Source organism: Canis aureus, chromosome 28 (genome assembly GCF_053574225.1).
Source record: "Canis aureus isolate CA01 chromosome 28, VMU_Caureus_v.1.0, whole genome shotgun sequence".
In the NCBI taxonomy this organism is placed as follows: domain Eukaryota; kingdom Metazoa; phylum Chordata; class Mammalia; order Carnivora; family Canidae; genus Canis; species Canis aureus.
The window spans coordinates 19,336,910-19,360,379 of NC_135638.1; the positions used below are offsets into that span (position 1 = coordinate 19,336,910).

Consider the following 23,470-nt stretch of genomic DNA (forward strand, 5'->3'; position numbering starts at 1 on the left):
GTTAATGAATATTGTTGCCATTTCTGGATTTTTGTTCCTTGCTTTAACTTTCATTTTATTTTGTTGTTGTTTTGCTTGGCCAGTTTTGTTTTTTATTGGCTAGAAATAAAGGCTACTATAAAATTTTTGTATATAGCTCCTCGTGCACATGTGTAAGAATTTCTCTTTAGTAAGTATACAAGAGAGGGATTTCTCTTGAGTATGTACATTATTATATTGGAGGTCCTAGACAACAGAGTAAGACAAAAAAATAAGTAGTCACAAGAATTAGAAAGAAACTAAACTTCCAGTACTTAGTTTTATTGACTATATTAAAAATCCAGGGGCAGCCCCTGTGGCCCGGCGGTTTAGCGCCACCCTCAGCCCAGGGCGTGATCCTGGAGACTCAGGATCGAGACCCACATCGTGCTCCTTGTATGGAGCCTGCTTCTCCCTCTCCCTGTCTCTGCCTCTCTCTCTCTCTCTCTCTCTCTCTCTCTCTCTCTCGCCCTCTGTGTGTGTCTCTCATGAATAAATAAAAATAAAAATAAAAATCCAAAATTTAATAAGCCAAAATTTTTATGAGAGCTCAATAAAAGTGGCTATACACTTAATGCTAAAAAATCTGTTACATTCTTATGCCGTAACAACAAAATAGTTAGAAAATATAAAGTTTAAGAATAGGAATAAATTTTACGAAAGATATATAGGGTCTTTATGAAGAAAATCATTAAAAATTATAAGATTCATTATAGACCTAAATAGACATTCTATACTCATGAATAGAAAGACTCAATATCATAAGAATGTCAGTTTCCCTCAAAGTAGCCTGTAAATTCATTGCAATTCTAAACATAATCCCTAAAAGATCACCACAAACTGGGAGAAGATATTTGTAATGAGTATACCCAACAAAGAATGTGTATCTTAGCTATAAAAAGAATCATACAAGCTAAGAGAAATAAGTCAGAGAAAGGCAAATACCATATGATTTCACTCATATGTGGAATTTAGGAAACAAAATAAAAAGCAAAGGGAAAAAAAGAGAAGCAAACTAAGAAACAGACTCTTAACCATAGAGAACATTCTGACGGCTACCAGAGGGGAAGGGGGAGAGGGATGTGTTAAATAGGTGTTGGGGATTACAGAGTACACTTGTGATGAACACTGGGTGATGTATGGAACTGCTGAATTATTATACTGTATACCTGCAACTAATATAACACTGTATGTTAATTAACTTGAATAATAACAAAAACTTGAAAAATACAAGACAAAATAAAAGCAAACAAAATAATATAGGAATATAGGCAGTATAAATGTGGTGGTTTAAAATACATCATAAAATCTGTCCATAGTCCTTTCAAAAGGTAGAGTTAATTCCCCTCTCCTTCAGAGTGAGCTGGGTTGGTTAACTCATGTCCAACAATAGAATAAGATGGAAATGAGAGTATGTATGTGGCTTTTAAGACTAAGTCATAAAATGCATTATGACTTCATCTTTGCTCAATCTTGGATTACTTGCTCTGAAAAACACTAAGTGCCATGTCATGAGGACACTCAAGCAGTCCTGTGGAATGGTCCAAATAGCAAGGAACTGAGGTCTCATGGTAAGGAATTGAGGACTCGACTAAATAACCATATGAGTGACCTCTATTGGGAGCAGTTCTCCGGCCCTGGTCAAATCTTCAGATGACCACAGTCCCAGCTGTGGGATGTTATGAAAGATCCTGATACAGAATAATACAGCTAAGCCACTCTCAGATTTTCTAATGCTCAGAAATTATGAGATAGTAAATTTTTGCTCCTTTAAGCTGCTAGTATAGGAGTAATGTGTTATAATAGATAATTAATAAAAGATAATAAATACAGGCAGTTATACCTTAACAGCATAGTGACTAAGAGCACAAATGCTGAGCCAAACTGTCCAGATTCAAATTCTGGCTTCACTGCTAACTAATCATGTGACTTCAAGTGAGGAACCATGCGAATATCATATAGGATATTCGTTTACTCATATAGGACCACTATGGGGAGTAAATAAGAGTTGATACAAATAAAGCACCAAGGAGAATATCTGGTCCACAAGAAGCATTCAAGAAGTGTTAGCCACTGTTATTAAATCACAAAAGAGGGCAACCTGGGTGGCTCAGGGCAACCTGGGTGGCTCATGGGCAACCTGGGTGGCTTAGCGGTTTAGCGCCACCCTCAGTCCAGGGCGTGATCCTGGAGACCGAGGATCGAGTCCCACCTCAGGCTCCCTGCATGGAGCCTGCTTCTCCCTCTGCCTGTGTCTCTGCCTCTCTCTCTCTCTCTGTGTCTCTCATGAATAAATAAGAAGATTTAAAAAAATAAAAAATAAATCACAAAAGAGTAAATGTGAATGGAAATTTAGATGCTCAACCTCATTAGAAATTAGGGAAACAAAACCACAATGCGACACCATTTGGTCTCCCTAAAACTAGCAAAAAGTATAGTTTGTTTGAATGATGATTAATGTAGGTATGCTCACTGTGTGATTATTTACCATGATGTATGTGTGTGACATGAGCACTTTTTTGTGTGTAGGTTATACTTCAATTTGAAAGTAATTTCAAAAAAATAAATAACACAATATACACAGAAATCCAATCCTCTCCCTCACTCTACCCTTACCCGAGAAAACACTCTGTCAATATCAAATATGGAAAAGATGTGGAACAGAAGAACTCATATCTTGCTGGTAGGAGTATAAATTGATACAGCTATTGTGGAGAACAATTTGGAAATATTAGCAAAGTTGAAAATGCACAAGTAATATTTTACCTGCCCAATAATACATCAATTTGCACTACCCATTTTTCTGTATCTTCTTTAAACTTTCATTCCTGTTAAGATGTTGAGGTAAGAAAGAGGCAAAGCATTCAATGACTGCTTTAAAATTCTGTGACCCTTGACACATTTATACTCTTAAAAAGTCTCCCATAACAAGAGAGAAATGATCATTCTGCTTACTGACTCAGAAACAGCATGTAAAACATGCCTGGCATGCTGAGCACTCTGGATGTGCCTCTGAAAGGCAGAATTCCTAGATAAAACAGCAGTCAGGACTTTAAAAAAGCAGAAAGACTAAAATCCTAAAAAGGATTTAAGAATGAGTTATACTTAGGGGCAGCAAGCAAAGAGAGTGGGAGAGGGGACTGCCTTACAATTAATGTAATACTTTCTTTTGTACTCTTTAATTATAGTAACATATATATAACATAAAATTTAGCCATTTTATCCATTTTCAAGTGTACAGCTCAGTGGCATTATGTTCACAATATTGTGCAACCATTACCACTATCTATTCCCAAACTTTTTCATCACCCCAAATAGAAACTCTTAAACAATAGCCATTAAACAATAACTCTTCCCTGCCCTAGTCTCTGGAAGGTAACCTCTGTTCTACCTTCTGGCTCTATGAATTAGACCACTCTAGGTACCTCAAATAAGTGCATTCCTACAATATTTGTCCCTTTGTTGCCTGGCTTATTTCACTTAGCATAATATTGTCAAGGTTCATCCATGTTGTAGCATGTATTAGAATTTCATTCCTGTTTATGGTTGAATAATATTTCATTATATGTATATGCCATATTTTGTTTCTCCACTCATCAGCTGATGAACACTTGGGTTGCTTCTATCTTTGGATTATCATGAATAATGCTGCAATGCTTGATATTTAAGTATAAGTGTGAGTCCCTGTTTTCAATTCTCTAAGGTATACACATCAGAGTGAAATCGCTGGGTCATATAGTAACTCATATTCAGCTTTGTGAGGAACAACCAAACTGTTTTCCACAGTGAATACACCATTTTTTCCCTACCAATAATATACTAGGGTTCTCTTTATTAAACCTTGCTGACACTTGTTATTTTCCTTTTCTTAAAATAGCCATTCTAGCGTGTGTTAAGTGGTATCTTATTTTGGTTTTTGATTTGCATTTTTCTAATAATTAGTGACACTGAATATTTCTCAAGTACCTATTGGCAATTTGTAGATCTTCTTTGGGGAAATGTCTGTGTATTCAGGTCTTTGGCCTACTCTTTAATTGGGTTGTCTTTTGTTGTTTACTTTTAAGAGATCTTTATATACTCCTGATATTAAAGCCTTATCATATATATGAGTTGTGAATATTTTCTCACACTCTGTAAGTTGTCATTTCTCTTTCTTGATAATGTTTTTTGATGTATAGAAGTTTTATTTTTCATTTTGATGAAGTCAAATTAATCTATTTTTTAAAAAGATTTTATTTATTTATTCATGAGAGACACACAGAGAGAGAGGCAGAGACGTAGCAGAGGGAGAAGCAGGTTCCTCACAGGGAGCCTGATGTGGAACTAGATCCCCGGACCAGGATCATGCCCTGAGCCAAAGGCAGATGCTCAATTGCTGAGCCACCCGGGAGTCCCTAATCTATTTTTTTATTTTGTTGTTTATGCTTTGGTGTTTAAGATTCTATTGTCAAATCCAAAGTCATAAAGACTTACCTCTAAATTTTCTTCCAAGAGTTTTATCATTTTAACTCATATATTTAGGCCATCGATCCATCCAGTACTTTCGGTGGATAAAAATAAAATCTCCCTTGTAAAGTCACAGGGAAATCATATAAACTATCTAAAATCATTTGAAAGAAAATTTAAAATAGAGTGGAATAGTTGTGAATCTTCTAGTCTCAATAGTCTTCTCTCCTGACTAAACAATTGCAGCAGTGACCACATGCAATCTAATGAGAGCCACACCCTAAGGGAAGAATCAATGGGAAAAGTCATTTATAAAAACTATAAAAAGATCTTGGGCACTGCTGGCTGATAACTGGCCCATATGGCGGCCAAAATCTTTTGGCTTTCATACCATTTGAAAGAGCACTTACTTTAAATAAGATCCATTTGGAATAGGTAATTACTTTTACTTCAAGAACCAATGACCCAACCAGAGTCTTACTATAATTTCTAAAAAGTAGTGAATAAATGTGTTTATTTTTTTTAAGATTTATTTATTACTTATTCATGAGAGACACAGAAAGAAACAGAGAGGCAGAGACACAGGCAGAGGGAGAAGCAGGCTCCACACAGGGGGCCTGACGTGGGACTCAATCCCGGGTCTCCAGGATCATGCCCTGGGCTGAAGGCAGACGCTAAACCGCTGAGCCACCCAGGGATCCCTGAATAAATGTGTTTAGATAAAACTTGCCAACCACAAGAGTTAAGACAAATGTTGTGAGGATGGCACTAGATATCAGAAGATGCCACTTTTGGGGCATTAGGGGGTTCTTAAAACTTCGTAAGCCTCAGTTTCCTCATTTGTTAGAAACTGTTGAGAAGATACATAAAAATATTGCTCTGTCTTTACTTGCGCTCACATCTTATTTTCAGGAACTAAGATATTGTTAGTGTTTAGATGATATCATCTTTTAGACACTCTTAGTCTGTTCATGCTGCTATAACAAAATATCATTGACTTGGAAGCTTATAAACAACTGAATTTTATTCCTCTTAGTTCTGGAGATTGGGAAGTCTAAGATCCAGAATCAAGGAGGGATTTGGACATATTCATTTAGTTGGTCAGTCTTGCAACAAAATTTATTGAGCATCTCATTGCAAGAAACACCCTAGATGTGTCCCCTCCCTCTCAATGAGCTTATTGTCTAGTTGTTTAACAAGGAAAGATGGTTTAAGAGTGAATTGTTGTGATATAATAACCCAAATTGAGCTTCAGAGTTCCCATAGATAGTGAAGTTTAAGCCAAGACATGAAAACTGAGAAAGGACAAAGATAGCCAAGGGAAGTAGAGAGTGTTTTTGGACAATAAGAATATCATATGAACTAGATTTTAAAGGGAGAATGGTTCTTCAGAACAATATTCGAAAGCTCACCATGGGAGAAATCGCAGAGGAAGATGGCAGAGTAGGAGGATCCTGAGCCCACTTCCTTTCATGGACATGCTGAGACAACAACTACATGTATCTTACTCTGAAAATGATCTGAGACTGTCAGGGAAGACCTTCCACAGCTGGTCCTAGAAAGAAGCACACACCAAAAAGGATAGAAGAGGCAGAGATGAGATCAGGAATCAAACCCCCAGCATAACTAACAACAAATGGAAAGGACATCACAAGCACAAAAGAGAGAGGAGATCAGACCCCCCATGAGGCACCACTCCCCCACTCCCACCTGGCCCTGGGAAGGCAAGTCCACATGATGTCTAGCTTTGAAAAGTCCACTGCGGTTTAGGAAACTGAGTCTCTGTCCTTAAAGAACCAGCACACTAAATTGGCCAGAGACACAGCACAAAACAGTTTGAAAAGCATCTATGGTATACTTGAAAGGGATTTATTACTAATTTTGCATGTATACCAGAGAAGCAGGGATCTGCACATCTCTCTGGGAACAAAAGGGCTGGCTGGTCCTGCCAATTCTAACATTCTTCATCTATCTCAGTGGTACCCCAGCCCCACCCTGACATTCCCCTACAAACCAATCCTAGCCAAACCATCACCCACCACTATCATCTCTACCTTCACCACCATACCCATGCCTCTACAAAGCAGATCCCACATCACCATCCTCAGTGGGCAGCAGCAGCCAGGATCAGAACACCTCCAAAGTGACTCCTGCCCTGTTGAAGAAGGAAACAAACCCTGCTCACCAGTTATAACCATAGCAATCACAGAGACTAATTGCAGACAAATTAGCTAAGTGCTTACCCTATCCACTAATGATCCCAAGGCAGGTATAGGCAGACCTCTAAGTCAGCAGCAAGAAAAGCAAACCCTGCCCATCAGCATGCCCACACTAGCTGCAATTGGTCCTCACAGCCAGCCACACAGGAAGCTAGTCTTGCACACTGCTGTACCCACAGTAATCACAGATCACTCACAATGGGCACAAATATACAACACACACAGGGAACACCCTTGAAGCATCTGGTTCTGATGACCAGGAGGATTGTACTACCAGAGGCACTACAGGACTTCTACATAATGCCACTAATTTCAAGATCAGGAAACATAGTTAACCTACCTAATACTTAGAAACAAACACAAAGTGTAATATGAAATGAAGATACAGACGAATATGTCCTAAATGAAAGTATAAGACAAAAATCACAGAAAAAGAGCTAAACAAAATAGAGATAAGCAGTATTCTTAATCAAGAGTTCAAGGTAATGATAAAAATACTCACCAAACTTGAGAGACAAGTGGGTGAACTCAGTGAGAACTTCAACAAAGAAATAGAAAATATAAAAAATAACCAATCAGATTGCTGAATATAACTGCTATGAAAAATACAGTAGAGGGCAGCCTGGGTGGCTCAGCACTTTAGCACTGCCTTCAGCCCTGGGTGTGATCCTGGAGTCCCGGAATCAAGTCCCCGCCGGGCTCCCTGCATGGAACCTCCTTCTCCCTCTGTCTGTCTGTCTGTCTCTCTCTCTAATGAATACATAAATAAAATATTTTTTTTAAAGAAAAATACAGTAGAGGTAACTAACAGCATATTAGAGGATACAGAAGAACAGATCAGCAATCTGGAGGACAGGGTAATGGAAAATTACCAAGCAAAATAGCAAAAAGCAAAGAATAATAAAAATGAGGATAGGTTAAGGGGCCTCTTAAACAAGGTAACATTTACATTAAAGAGGTCCCAGAAGGAGGAAAGAGAGATAAGGGGGCAGAAAACTTACTTGAAAGAATAACACCTAAAAATTTCCCTAACTAATGAAGGAAACAGATATTCAGGTCCAGAAATCACAGAAAGCCCCAAAAAAGATGAACCCAAGAAGGTCCACACCAAGATACATAACAGTTTAAATGGCAAAAATTAAAGAGAATCTTAAAAGTAGCAAGAAAAGAATAAATAGTTACATACAAGGGAAACCAATAAGGCTATTAGCTGATTTTTCACCATAAACTTTATAGGCCAGAAGAAACTGGCATGATACATTCAAAGGGCTGAAAGGAAAAAACCTACAAACAACAATAATCTACCCAATAAGATTATCATTCAAAATTGAAGGACAGATAAAATGTTACCCAAACAAAAGTTAAACAGTTCATCACCACTAAGCCAGACTTAAAAGAAATGTTAAAGGGAATTCTTTAAGTAGAAAGAAAAGGCCATAACTAGAAGTAAGAAAATTATGAAAAGTAAAAACTTTACTGGAAAAACTAAACACAGAGTAAAGGTAATAGATGAATAACTTACATAACTAGTAAGGAGACTAAAACACAAAAATAGTTAACTCAATTATTATCACAAAAATTAGTGAAGAAATACACAAAATTTAAAAGTGTAAAACATGATATCATATGCATAAAAACTGAGGAAGTAAAACTTTAGTGCTTTCATAATGTATTCCAAATTAAGCAACCATCAACTCAATATAGACTGCTATGCTCATAGGATGTTATATATGAACCCCATAATAACCACAAACCAAAAAGTTACAATTGGTACATAAAAAATAAAGAGAAAGAAATCCAAGCATAACACTAAAGAAAGTCATTAAACCACAAGGGAACAGAGCAAAAAGAAAAAGAAAGGAAGAAAAGAACTTCAAAGACAACCAGAAAACAAGTAACAATATGGCATAAGTACATACTTATCAGTAATTACTTTAAATGCAAATGGACTAAATAATCCAATAAAAAGACAGAGTAAAAGACTGGATAAAAAAAATAAGACCCATCTATTTCTAGAGATCTTATTGTACAACAAAGCATCTATAGGTAACAATATGATGCTGTGGACTTTATGTCAGAGGATAGATACCATGTAAAATGTTCTTACAAGGAAAGTACAAACAAAAACAAAAGAACACAAGGAAATTATTTTAGGTCATTGGTATGTTTATTGTCTTGGCCATAGTGATGGTGTATCATGGATATGTATGATGTATGAACTCTTCTAGATGTACATCATTAATATACAAAAATTTTTATAATAAATTTATTTTTTATTGGTGTTCAATTTACCAACATACAGAATAACACCCAGTGCTCATCCCGTCAAGTGACCCCCTCAGTGCCCATCACCCATTCACCCCCATCGCCGCCCTCCTCCCCTTCCACCACCCCTAGTTCGTTTCCCAGAGTTAGGAGTCTTTATGTTCTGTCTCCCTTTCTGATATTTCCCACACATTTCCTCTCCCTTCCCTTATATTCCCTTTCACTATTATTTATATTCCCCAAATGAATGAGAACATATAATGTTTGTCCTTCTCCGATTTTAAAATATCAATTATACCTCAATAAATCTAAAATAAGGGGGAAAAGAAAACCTGTCCACCATCAAAAGTTGATATTAGAGAAGGTTGTCTGTTCATGCAAGGTAGTTGGTAATATGAAAATAAAATACAATAAATGAAAAAAAAAAAGACCTATCTATATGCTGCCTATAAGAGAATCCTTCAAATGTAGACACTTACAGTCTGAAAGTGAAAGGATGAGAAAATACATTCCATGCAAATTAAAGTGTAAAAAAACTAAACTAAAATAAAAAGAAACAAAAAAATCCACTGGGTTAGCAATACTCATATTAGATTAAATAAAATTTAGAACAAATATTGTAACAAGAAACAAGAAACGTCATCACATAATGATACAGGTTATAATAAATATCTATGTATCCAACACAGATGCACCTGAATACATAAAGCAAATATTAACAGACATAAAGAGAGAAATTGACAGTAACACAATAATAGTAACAGACTTTAAGTCCCCACTAACATCAATGGATAGATCATCCAGATAGAAAATTTAAGAAAAAAAAGGGGGCAGTGGCTTTAAATAACACATTAGACCAGTGGACTTAACAGAACACTCCACCCCACAATGGCAAAATACACATTCTTTGCAAGTACACATGGAACATTCTCCAGGATAGATCACATTAGGCCACAAAACAAGTCTTAATAAATTTAAGAATATTGAAATCAAGTATCTTTTTGACTACAATAATATAAAACTAGAAATCAATTATAAGAAAAAAATAAGAAGAAATACAAGCAAGTGGACACTAAATAACATGTTTCTTTTTTTTTCTTACATGTTTCCAAACAACCCATGAGTCAATGAAGAAATCAAAGAGGAAATCAAAAAATATCTGAAAACAAATGAAAATAGAAACACTGCAATTCAAAATCTTTAGGACACAGCAAAAGCAGTTCTGAGAGGGAAGTTTATAGCAATACATGCCTACCTCAAGAAACAAGAAAAATCTCAAATAATCTAACACCTGATGAACTAGAAAAATAAGAACAAAAAAAGACCAAAGTTAGGAGAAAGGTGGAAATAATAAAGATTAGAGTAGAAATAAATGAAATGGAGATGAAAAAACAATAGAAACGATGAATAAGACTAAGATCCAGTTCTTTAAAAAAAATAAACAAAATTGATAAACCTTTAGCCAGACTCACCAAGAAAAAGAAAGTACCCAAAATCAGAAATGAAAAGAAGTTACAACTGAAAACATAGAAATATAAAGGATTATGAGACTACCATGAAAAACGTGCCAAAAAATTGAAAAACCTAGAAGAAATGGATAAACTCCTAGAAACATTCAATCTTCCAAGACTGAATAAAAAAAATAGAAAATCTGAACAGACCAAATAATTAGTAATAAAATTGTATCAAAAACCAGTAAAACTCCAAACAAACAAAAGTACAGGACAAGAGGGATTCACAGGTGAATCCTACTAAATATTTGAAGAATAGTTAATACCTGTCCTCAAACTATCCCAAAAAAGTAGAAGAGGAAGGAATGCTTCCAAGTTCATTCTATGAATCCAGCATAGATTCCCAAACCGAAAGGAAGAAAAAGGAAAATTATAGACCAGTATCCCTGATGAATGTAGATGCAAAAAATCTCAACAAAATATTAGCAAACTAAATCAAAAATACATTAAGGGATCCCTGGGTGGCCCAGTGGTTTAGCGCCCATCTGCCCAGGGCATGATCCTGAAGACCCAGGATCGAATCCCATGTCGGGCTCCCTGCATGGAGCCTGCTTCTCCCTCTGCCTCTCTCTGTGTGTCTTTCATGATTAATAAATAAAATCTTTAAAAAACAAAACAAAACAAAAACAAAAATACATTAAAAGGATACTTCACCATTATCAAGTAAAATTTATCCTAGGGATGCGAGGATGGTTTGAAATACACAAATAAATCAATGTGATACATCACATTAACAACATGAAAGATAAAAATTGTATGATTGTCTCAAACATGCAGGAAAAGTATTTTACAAAATTCAACATCAATTCATGATAAAACCTCTCAACAAAGTGGATGTAGAAGAAACATACTTCAACACAATAAAGGGCATATATGACAAACACACAGATAATATCATATTCAATGATGAGAAACTAAAAGTATTTTTCCTAAGATCAGGAACAAGACAAGGATAGTCTCACCACTTTTATTCAACATAGTACTAGTAGTCTTTGCCATGGCAAATAGACAAGAAAAAGAAATAAGAGGCATCCAAATTGGTAAGGAAGAAGTAAAATGGTCACTTTTTTGCAGATAACATGCTACTATATATAGAAAACCCTAAATATTCCATTAAAAAATATTAGAACAAATAAATTAATGTAGTAAAGTTGCAGTATACAAAAATCAACTTATAGAAATCTGTTGTATTTCTATACAGTACTACTGAAATAGCAGAAAGGCAAATTAAGAAAACAATCTCACCAAAAAAAAAAAAAATCTCATTTACAATTGCATCAAAAAAGAATGAAATACTTAGGAATAAATTTAACCAAAGGTTTAAAAATGTGATGAAAGATGTAAAAGACTTATACTCTATAAAGCGTAAAAGATTAATGAAAGAAATTAAATACAACACAAACAGATGGAAAAATATACCATGCTATGGATTGGAAGGTTAATATTATTAAAATAGCTAAAATATTCAAAGCAATCTATAGATGCAATGCAATCCTTATCAAAATAACAATAATATTTTTCAAAGAACTAGCACAAAATATTCTAAAATTTTTGTGGAACTACCAAAGACCCTGAATAGCCAAAGCAATCTTAATTTAAAGAACAAAGCAGGACGTATCACAATTCCACATTTCAAACTATCCTACAAAGCTATAGTAATCAAAATAGTATGGCTAGCACAAAAATAGACACATAAATCAATGGAATATAATTATTACAAGCCCAGAAGTAAATTAACACTTATATGGTCAATTAATCAGTGACACATGTGACAAAATATGCAATGGTGGAAAGACAATCTCTTCAATAAATGGTGCTGGGAAAACTGGATGTCTCCATGCAAAACAATGAAACTGGACCACTGTCTTACACCATACACAAAAATAAACTCAAAATGAATTAAAGACCTAAATGTTAGACCTGAAACCATTAACTGTTAAGTCCCAAAAGAAAACATGGCAGTAATTTCTTGGACATCAACCTTAACAATATTTTTCTGGATATATCTTTTCAGGCAAGAGAAACAAATCAAAAATAAACAATTAAGACTACATTAAACTGGAATGCCTGGGTGGCTCAGCGGTTAAGTGTTTGCCTTTGGCTCAGGGTGTGATCCCAGGGTCTGGGATCAAGTCCCGCATTGGGCTCCCTGTGAGGAGCCTGCTTCTCCCTCTGCCTATGTTTCTGCCTCTCTCTGTGTCTCTCATGAATAAATAAATTAAATGTTTTTTTTTAAAGACAACATTAAACTAAAAAGCTTTTGCACAATGAAGGAAACCATCAACAAAATGAAAACACAACCTATAAATGGGAGAAGATAACTGCAAATGGCATATCCAATAAGGGGTTAATATCCAAAATATATAAAGAACTCATGCAAGCATGTTTCAACACCAAAAAGACAAATAGTCTGATTTTGAAACAGGCAGAAGATCTGGATATATATTTTTCCAAAGAAGACATCCAGATGGTCAGACACATGAAAAGATGCTTGACATCACTAATCATCAGAAAAAGGCAAATCAAAACCACGATAGGATATCACCTCACACCAATTAGAATATCTAGGATTAAAAAGACAAGAAATAACACATGTTGACAAGAATGTAGAGAAAAGAAAACCTTTGTACACTATTGGGAACGTAAATTGGTGTAGCCACTTTGAAAAATAGTATGGATGTTCCTCAAAAACTAAAGATACAATACAATCCAATAATTTCACTTCTGGGTATTAACACACTTTGAAAAGATGTGCACTCCTCTGTTTATTGCAGCATTATTTACAATAATAAGATATGGAAGTAAACTCTGCCCATTGAGAGATCACACACACACACAGACACGCACACACATGCGCAGGAATATTACTCAGCCATTAAAAAAGAAGGAAATCTTGCCATTTGTGACAACATGGATGGATCTAGAGGGTATTATACTAAGTGAAATAAGTCAGACTGAGAAAGAAAAATACCATATGATTTCACTTATATGTGGAATCTAAAAAAGCAAAGGAAGAAACAAAAAACAACAAAAAGAGAAACTTATTATTTTATAATAAGTCATGAGGATAAAAAGTACTATAGGGAATATAGTCAATAATATTATAATAACTTCGGTGGTGACAGATGGCACACTCATTGTAGTGAGCATTTAGTAACATATATAATTGCTAAATCACCACACTGTATACTTGAAACTAATATGTCAGCCATCCTTCAATTAAAAATAAAAAGAGGAAAAAAAACACACCAATACCAAAAAATAAAAGAAAGAAAACTTACATTAAATTTTTTTTTTAAATAAGAAGAAAAAAGCTCACCATGACTAGAACACTGAGTATGAAGAACAGCAACAGAAAAGATTTCAGGGGCACCTGGGTGGAACCCACCTCAGTGGTTGAGCGTCTACCTTTGGCTCAGATCGTGATCCTGGGGTCCTAGGATTGAGTCCCGCATCGGGCTCCCCAAGGAGCCTGCTTCTCCCTCTGCCTACGTCTCTGCCTCTCTCTGTCGTGTGTCTCTCATGAATAAATAAATAAATAAAATCTTTTTAAAAAAAAGTTTTCAGTAACACAGGTGTCAGACTAAAATGTTTGGCTTGGCAAATGGGAAAACATTAAAGGGCTTTAAGGTAGGAAAATGAGAACCTGATTTCAAATGTAGAAAGGACTCTGGCTTCTAAGATGAAGAAGACGTAGCCACACATTTGGTTTGGCAAGCAGTCATGGTGATCTCATTCCCCTTTGCCAGGACTGGTCTGGCAATGGATGTGTGACTAAGTTCTGGCCAAGGAGACATAAGGCAATCTCATGGGGAGCTTCTGAGGAAAATTTCCTTTCACTGGGGAGAACGAGGGGAGGAGTACACATTCCTACCAAAATTCATTACCTGAATCCAATCATGAAGAACATCAGGAAAGCCCAAACTGAGGGACAGGAAACAACTGACCTATACCCAGGAATCATCTGGAACAGGCATGAAGATGAAAGCTGACATGCTGAGGAAGGCAGCATAATGATGGAGATCATCTGGGTCCCTGACAATTATATTTTACCACTGAATTAATCAGTCGTAGATCTAACTTCCACCAGAATCTACACGGTTTATTGTTTAAGCCAAGTGAACCTTTTCATTTTATACCACATATTTAAAAAATGATATTTATATGACACACTGGGTAAGCAGTTGAGGATGTTCAGGGGTAGCTCCCAGGGGCTCCAGACCACACCAGGCTCTTATTTGGTTGCCCCAGGGTCTGAGGAGACCAATATCGCAGAGCACTTGCAACCAACCTGCTGCACACTATTTTGTGCCTAGGCACACTGGCTGGGAAATGCTGGCTAAAGCCACACTTAGTTGGGCCTTTTGTTCTTTGTAGCTGAAAGCATCCAACTATCTGGCTGATAACTAAGTTAACACACGGCCCACTCGGCCCCCCAGCCTAAAAACCCAGGGGCCGTCCTGCACTCACTCTCATCCTTCACTCCCTTAGGCCTATCCTTGTGCCTCTTTGAAATCTCCACATTGTGTCCCTCACTTCACCCCTACTGCCAAGGCCTTCACCCGGATGACCAAAAGTAGCCTCAGATTGCCCTACCTCTTCAACTCACTGATCTTTTTTTAAGGTTTTTATTATTTATTTATTTATTATTTATGAGAGAGAGAGAGAGAGAGAGAGAAGCAGAAGAAGGACAAGCAGACACAAGGCTCAATCCCACAACCCTGAGATCATGACCTGAGCTGAAACCAAGAGTCAGATACTTAACTGAGCCACCCAGGTGCTCCTCCAATTAATTTACTGATGTTTAATCTGCACTAACACGGCCAGAAACAGCTCTAAAATGAAAGTCTTCTCAGACTATCACTCTCCTCTAAATCACTGCTGGAGGGCAGCCCTGGTGGCGCAGCAGTTTAGCACTGCCTTCATTCAGCCCAGGGTGTGATCCTAGAGACCGGGGATAGTGTCCCACATTGGGCTCCCTTGATGGTGCCTGCTTCTCTCTCTCTCTCTCTCTCTCTCTCTGTCTCTATGAATAAATAAATTTTTAAAAATTAAAAATAAATAAATAAATCACTGCTGGAGGCCACCAATCTCAATCTTGTGTCATTAATCACTTGAGATGAGCATCATAGATGTTATTATTTAACATAAATTAGAATATATCCAAATTTGTCCCAATAATGCTATCTGGGACATTTACATTCTGGGATTCTTTTTTGAGTTTTAGGATTTACTAGAAGAACACTGAAAATTTCTGCAGCCACTATTTACCCTCCCATCTTCCATACTATATAAGAGGTTAGATGAAGGGAATTATTTTAGCTTTGAGAAAAGAAACCCTTCCTGCTAGATAGGAGTGAAAGAGAAAAGGATGGACAAAAATACCCAAAGAATTGAAGAAAGAATTTGAAACATACAAATTTAAGAAGTCTTAATCTTTTTAAATAATAGGTATCTTTGTATCAAGAGAAAGTATCCTGGATATCTTATTGGACCCCCAAACTTTATCCTTCTCTGAGCCTGAGAAGCTGAACTGATGAGCCAATAAGACCCTTGCCTCCAAATCAGGAGGAGATTCACCATTGGGAGACCTTGATAGATCAGGGCATGGAAGAGATTGAGGTTGGGTGTTTTTCCCAAAGTCGCTATTAAAAACCACAGCTTGGCTATGTGCTGATTAATACCCGAGATCACAGGTGCTTCCAGGTCAGGTCTTCATGTTACTACCCTCCGGGTGTTCTGCTAAGCATCCCTTCCTGTGTGTCTTCAGGATGAAGGTGGTAATAGCCCCCCGTGTTGTCACTACCTCTAGGATACCTTTGGCTTCCTTAAATCTTGCGCATCTCTTTGTAAAATAATCCTCTTATTAAACTCTCCTCAAATTAGTCAGTTTCAGAGTACTGTCTGTTTCCTGCTGGGACCTCCAGTGATTTTGAGTCCACAGTATGGGATTTGGGTCAGGCTGGAGGAGAATGGAAAGTTTTGACACGGTCAAAATGAAGAATGTTCTAGGTGTTTACTAGACAAGCCCATGACATACATGTACTCCTTCACATCTTTTGGGACAGAAAATATTTAAGAAACTGATGATTTACTGGACTGAAACTACTAATCAACAATAAATTTAATTTTTATAGTTATTAATCAATAATTACATTTTTATTAATATATATTATCACATCTTTTTAAAGTAGGCTTCACAACCAGCATAGAGTCCAATTCAGGGCTTGAATTTACATCCCTGAGATCAAGACCTGAGATCAAGAGTCAGATGCTTAGCTGGCCAAGCCATCCAGGCACCCCTATATTTTCACATAGCTGACCTCCAAATGATCAATATTTTTCACTATGCACCTACTGAAGTTAGCTGTGTTTATACACCTACCTTGTTTCCTTATCCTTAATTAGGTAATCTCTAAGTTCCTTTATGACTTCATAATTCTGTGATGATACGAATATTAAACCCAGAAATAAAAACCGGGAAGAGAGAGAAGTAGAAACGAGAAGGAGGAGCCAAGAACACATTCCTCCTGTCTATACCTCTGTACTTTCTCCATAAATCTTTGCAATACCACCAGCACTGAATAGTTCTCTTCTCTAAATACTGATAGCACAGGTGATTGGTATCACAAAATCCAGCATTCTGTTATAGGTTTTATGCCACTCTCTTATCTATAAACATAGCCCAGATGTCAGTTCACCCTTGCTTTTATGCCTCGCCATTAGCAACAAGCTCATCAAGAGTAAGGACTCCATGGGACACATGGGCTTCCCGCTCAGCCGATAGTCTGCTTGAGATTCTCTTTCTCCCTCTGCTCCTCCCCTGCCCATGCAGGTACACACTCTGTCTCAAAGCAATAAATCTTTTTTAAAAAATGTTAAAAAAGAGTAGGAACTACACAATGTATTTCTCTATCCAGTGTGCCCAACACATTTTTGTCAGATATTCAATATATGTTTAAAGAATTGAAATGATGAACACATACTGATTTCCATGTATTTCTGCCAAGAACATTTCCCACACACGTTCATTTATGTTTTCATGGGAAGAAAAAAAGTAGATGGCATTTTGAGGCATGCATTATTTTTCTCCCAATTTGTAACTATTTATATTTACAGAACTGCTATGTTAGTTATGGTAAGCTAGGATGTGGTTACAAACAGATGCCAAATTTCCGTTGCTTAATATAAAGAACATTTTGCTCTAGTACCACAAATGTATCCCCTCTCAGTTCTGGAAGTCAAAGAAGTCTGGTGAGCTCAACTGTTCCCTTACTCTGGTCTCGCAAGGTTAAAATCAAGTTGCCAACCAGCCTGTGCTCTTATCTGTAAATTCTGGGGGCAAATCTGCTTCTAAGCTTATTCTTATTTCCTTCCTGGCTGTCAGCCAGTGTTACCTTTTAGCTCCTAGGGGCCTCTCTCTAGTTCTTGTACATGGTCATATGGCCCCTTACCTCTCAGGATCAACAGTGCAGTACCATTAGTCCTCATGCTTGGGAATGCTCTGACTTCTCATTCTTCTGCATCTCTTCTGCCTCCAGCCAGAGAAAGCCTTTTGCTTTTAAGAGTTCATATAATTAGTTTGGACCCATATGGACAATCCAGGGTAATTTCCCCTATTTTATGGTCTGACATCTTAATTATATCTGCCAAGCCCCTTCTGCCATGTAATATAACTTATTCATGTGCTCCAGGGATTAGGGTGTGAACATCTTTGGGAGGATCATCTGCCTACCATGTATGGTGTGTTTTATACTCATGCAACACACTGTCCTGGGTGCTTTACATCAACTGATTTAATTTTCACAAAAATCTGATTTGGTACTTCAAATATCATAACTTTTTTTGCAGATGGGAACCAAAACAAAAAAGGTGAAATAAGCTTTCCAAAATTTCACAGCTTGTAACCCAGGGGCTCTGGCTCCCACATCTGTGCTCTTTACTGGTACACCATAGTCCCTCTATAGGACTGTTTCTGCAGCCAAGAATATGTGTTGTCACAAAATGTCAGAGGAACACGTGGATGGTTCAGATTGTCAAAATTATCCCAGGCTCAGCCAATATAAATGCTTGGCTGTTTTTTCTTTTTATATTCAACAAAACTACATTTTCCACAAAATTCTTCCGAATACTTAACTAAACCTAAATCAATCTTACATTTGAGAATAACCAACTTGCCCAGGAGGGCATTTATTAAAAATTAAAGTCAACCATTTACCTAAATAAAAAAGCAATTTGCTAAGAAATATATTTCAATGTGTTGATTGTAAAGAGATTATAAAATTTGGCTTTTAAAAACATTATATATATTGTCTGTAATATGACTCCCCAAAAGTTAAAGAATCTGTTTCTAGTGTCCAAGATTTATATATAGTTAAAAGAGATTACTAGATGTCTTTTTAGTGGAATATTAGTCTAGTTGCTTTAGTTATCTATTTCTGAGTAACAAATAACCCTAAAATTTAGCAGCTTTAAAATATATACATTTATTTTTTCTATGGGTCATGAATCCAGGAGAGGCTTAACTTGGTGGTTCTGGCTCAGTTTTTCATGAGGTTGGTGTTGAGGGACAGCCTGGGTTTCAGTTATCCGAAGGTTTGACCAGTGCTGAAGGAACATTTCCCAAGATGGCTCATTCACAAGGCAGTTCTAGGAGGCCTCTGCTCCTCACCATATAGGCCTCTCCACAGAGCTGCTTGCCTGTCCTTAGAACAAAGTAACTCTCTTCTCTGTGATTGAAATTGGTCTAAAATTTATTATCATTGTAAACTGAGAGAAGCGTTGAAAGGAGACATAAAACCATTACTACCATTAATTTTTAGAAGCTACCGCTATTTATCATAAAGAACCTAACTAGGGGAACCCTGGGTGGCTCAGTGGTTTAGTGCCTGCCTTCCACCCAGGGCGTGATCCTGGAGTCCCCGGATCAAACCCCATGTCGGGCTGCCTGCATGGGGCCTGCTTCTCCCTCTGCCTCTCTCTCTCTCTCTCTCTCTCATGAATAAATAAATAAAATCTTAAAAAAAAAAAAAAAAAAAAAAAAAAAGACCTAACTGACATAAGTGAATTCACATCTCACAAGTGGCAAAAACAAATCAAAATCTTATCCACTGACATCAAAGACCATGTTCACTCCTCAACCTCACACTGCCTCACAGAATTATTGTTTTTAACTGTTTTCATTGTTGCAAATAACTTTTACTAGCGATTTTTAGTGAATATTTGTGGATCATGTGATTTGCATTTTATATAAGCTCAATATATGAAAATCTGAGTTTTTTCAAAAAATAAATGGTATAAGATTTTGAGATTCTTCATTTTGCAAAAGGTCTAGCACGACTTGATTCCTTTCAAAAGAAAACTCTTCTGGTTCATTTAAAATGTGATTTCACTTATGAAAAATTAATATACAGAGAACATGAGCAAAGACAAAGTGAAAAGGATAGGGTGTTCATGGAAGAATGAGTAACCCAATTTGGCTGGAATATAATGTATATGTCAGGAAGTGCTAGAGATAAACCTGGAAAGGTAATTTTATTATAATTATGTATAAAATGCACATATGACTCTGCCTTATTAGGCTACATCTGCTTAGTCTCAGGAGTATCTAATCAAAAGCACCAACACAAATTTAATTAAGAAGGTATTGATATGTAATAGAGAATTTCTTTAAATTACTTTATTGTTATAACATATATCATGAAGGGCACATATCTTAATGGTATAGCTCAAAAGATTTTATATGTTAACTCCCTTATAAACACTACCCAGATCAAAATACAGAACAATTTCAATATCCCAAAAGTTTTCATATACCCTAGTTAATCCTTTCCCTCCTCAAAACACGAAACCCAGTATTCTGACTTATATCACCACAGATTATATTTATTTATTCTTGAAGTTCATATAATTTGTGTCTTCTTTCACTTATGTTTACAAGTGAGATTGTGAGATTCACCTATGAGATTCACCTATGTAGTTACAAGTAGTTTTTTATTGTTGTGAGGTATTATTCCATTGTATGAGTATGTATTTATAATATGAATGTCATAATTAATTCTTCCATTCAGCTGTTGATGAGTATTTGGATTATTTCCAGTTTGGAACTATTATAAATTAGCAATGAACATTCTTCCACATGCCTTTTGATGTACACTGTTTATTCTTGTTGGGCATATACCTAGGAGTAGAGTTGGGTTATAAATGATGCATAGTAAGTTTTAAATGTGTTCTACCAATTTACACTCCCATCAGCAATACAGGAGAATTCCAACTGCAATTGTTCCACATGGTTCCCAAACACTTGTTATTGTCAGTCTTTTCATTTTAACCATTCTGGTAGAGATATTGTAATGCCTTGTTCTGGTTTTAATTTCCATTTTTCATGATGATGTAGAGCATTTTTTTGTTTTACTTTGCCATTAAGTTATGCCCTTTTGTAAATAAAGTGCCTGTTCATGGAATGAAGACTTCACCCAAGGTTTTTTTTAAGAAATAAAGGTATTTATTTCTTAAAAAATAAATCTGAGTGGCTCAGTTGGTGAAGCATTCAACTCTTGACTTTGACTTAGGTCATGATCTCAGGGCTGTGAGATTAAACCCCATGTGGGGCTGCACTCGCAGTGCAGAGTCCACTTAAGATTCTCTCTCTCTTTGTCTGCCCCTGCCCCTGTTCACACATTCTCCCTCTAAAATAAAATCTTTAGGGCAGCCCAGGTGGCTTAGTGGTTTAGCGCCGCCTTTAGCCTGGGGTGATCCTGGAGACCCAGGATCAAGTCCCAGGTCAGGCTCTCTGCATGGAGCCTACTTCTCCCTCTGTCTCTGTCTCTGCCTCTCTCTCTCTCTGTGTGTGTGTGTGTGTGTGTGTCTCATGAATAAATAAATAAAATCTTAAAATAAAATAAAATAAAATCTTTAAAAATAAATAAATAAAAAAGAAAGAAAGATGTAAGCTCTTATGTAACATAAAGTGAACCCTCCCCCCAAAGGAATCCTTCTTAAATATCTTTTTTCTTTCTTCTCATGACAGTTGCTTCATTTTTTTCTTCTCCTATGTCTTCACATAAAGATAAAACTAAATATAAAATTTTTTTCTACTTCTCCCCCACACTTTCACTAAAAAAATCCCTTCGTTCCTGCTCTACAAGATAATAGCTAATCAAAACTTACTCAGCAAAATGAACGCTTGGTTCACACCTACTGAGTCATAAACTTGCTGACTAGGGAACCTCAATACACCTCACTCATAACGGGTCCTAAATCTACTAGTCTATAAACTCCTTCCTTTGAATTCAAGTTATCTTGCTTATAAGTTAATTTTACTTGCTTAATTTCTACCTGTTCTCAGTAGAACCAAGTTCTTTGTTGTATTCAACATTGAATCTCAAGTGCCTAGAATGAATCCCTGACACATAGAGGTGCTTAATAAACACTTGTAAAATAAAGGAAGATTAAAAAGAAATATCAATTACATGAAAAGATGCTCAGCATCACTCATCATCAGGGAAATGCAAATCAAAACCATAATGAGATACCACCTCACACCTCTTAGAATGGCTGCCATCAAAATGACTAAAAATAAGAAGTGCTTGTGAAGATGTGAAAAAAAGGGAAATTTGTGCATTGTGGGTGGGAATATCAATTGGCACAGCTACTATGGAAGATAGTGTGGAGTTTCCTCCAAAAATTAAAAATAGAACAACCATATGATCCAGCAATTCTGCTTCCAGGTATACACCTAAAGAAAATGAAAACAGAGGTGCTTGGGTGGCTCAGTCAGTTAACCATCTGCCTTTAGCTCAGGTCATGATCCCAGGGTCCTGGAATAGATCTCCCTCTGCCCTTCCCCTTCACCTTACTTGTATTCTCTCTCTCAAATATATAAATGAAATCTTTTAAAAAATAAAAGAAAATGAAAACACTAATTTGAAAAGATAGGCACACACCCATGCTCAATGCAGCATTATTTACAATAGCCAAGATATAAAAACAATCTAAGGGTACATCAACGGGTAAAGGAGATGTAGTATGTATATAGGTTTTATATTTTTTCAGCCATAAAAAAGAAGGAAATCTCACCACTTGTAACAATATGGATGAACTTGAGGGTATTATGCTAAGTGAAATCAACCAGAGAAAAACAAATAGCATATTATCTCACTTCAATGTGGAACCTAGAAAAAGAAAAGTCTAAGCTCAGAGATACAGAGAATAAGGTGATAGTTATCAGACATGGGTGGGGTAGGGGTGGACAAAATAGATCAAAAGAGTCAAAATGTATAAACTTCCAATTATAAAATAAGTCCTGAGGGTTTAATGTACAGAATGATGACTATAGTCAATACATCATGCTATTGGCTGATGAAAGGATAAAGGAGATGTGGTATATATACACAATGGAATATTATTCAGCTATCAGAAAGAATGAAATCTTGCCATTGCAATGATGTGGAATTAGAATTTATTATGCTAAGTAAAATAAGTCAGTCAGAAAAAGACAAATATGATATGATTTCACTCATATGTGGAATTTAAGAAACAAAACAGGTGAACATAGAGAAAGAGAAGGGAGAAAAAATATAAAAACAGAGAGGAAGGCAAACCATAAGAAACTCTTAACTATAGAGAATAGCCTGAGGGTTGCTGAAGAAGATATGGGTGGGGGGATGGGCTAAATGGTTGATGGGCATTAAGGAGGGCACCTGTTGGGATGAGCACTGGGTATTATATGTGCTAAATCACTAAATTCTACTCCTGCAACTAATACTACACTATGCTAACTAACTTGAATTTAAATTTATTAAAATAAAGTATGTTGGATAATGCCTGGAATATAGCACATGTTCAACAAATGTCAGCTTTTATTATTCAGGGAAAAAAATAGTACTACATTACATATTTGGAAATTGCCAAGAGTAAGTCTTTAAAGTTCTCATCACAAGAAAAGAATTATAACTATGATGATAGATGTTAACCAGACTTACTGTGGTCATTTTGCAATATATACAAATA

The 23,470-nt window shown here is 36.3% G+C and overlaps 1 long non-coding RNA gene across 3 annotated transcripts in view; it reads left to right on the forward strand.

The window, feature by feature from the left end:
• Nucleotides 1–1,499: 1,499 nt before the first annotated feature.
• LOC144300489 (uncharacterized) overlaps nucleotides 1,500–23,470 on the forward strand; it is a 66,105-nt gene continuing 44,134 nt past the window's right edge. For all 3 annotated transcript variants that reach the window (XR_013367160.1, XR_013367159.1, XR_013367161.1), the window contains exon 1: nucleotides 1,500–1,589. This is a non-coding gene — a long non-coding RNA (uncharacterized LOC144300489). The remainder of the gene's footprint in view (nucleotides 1,590–23,470) is intronic.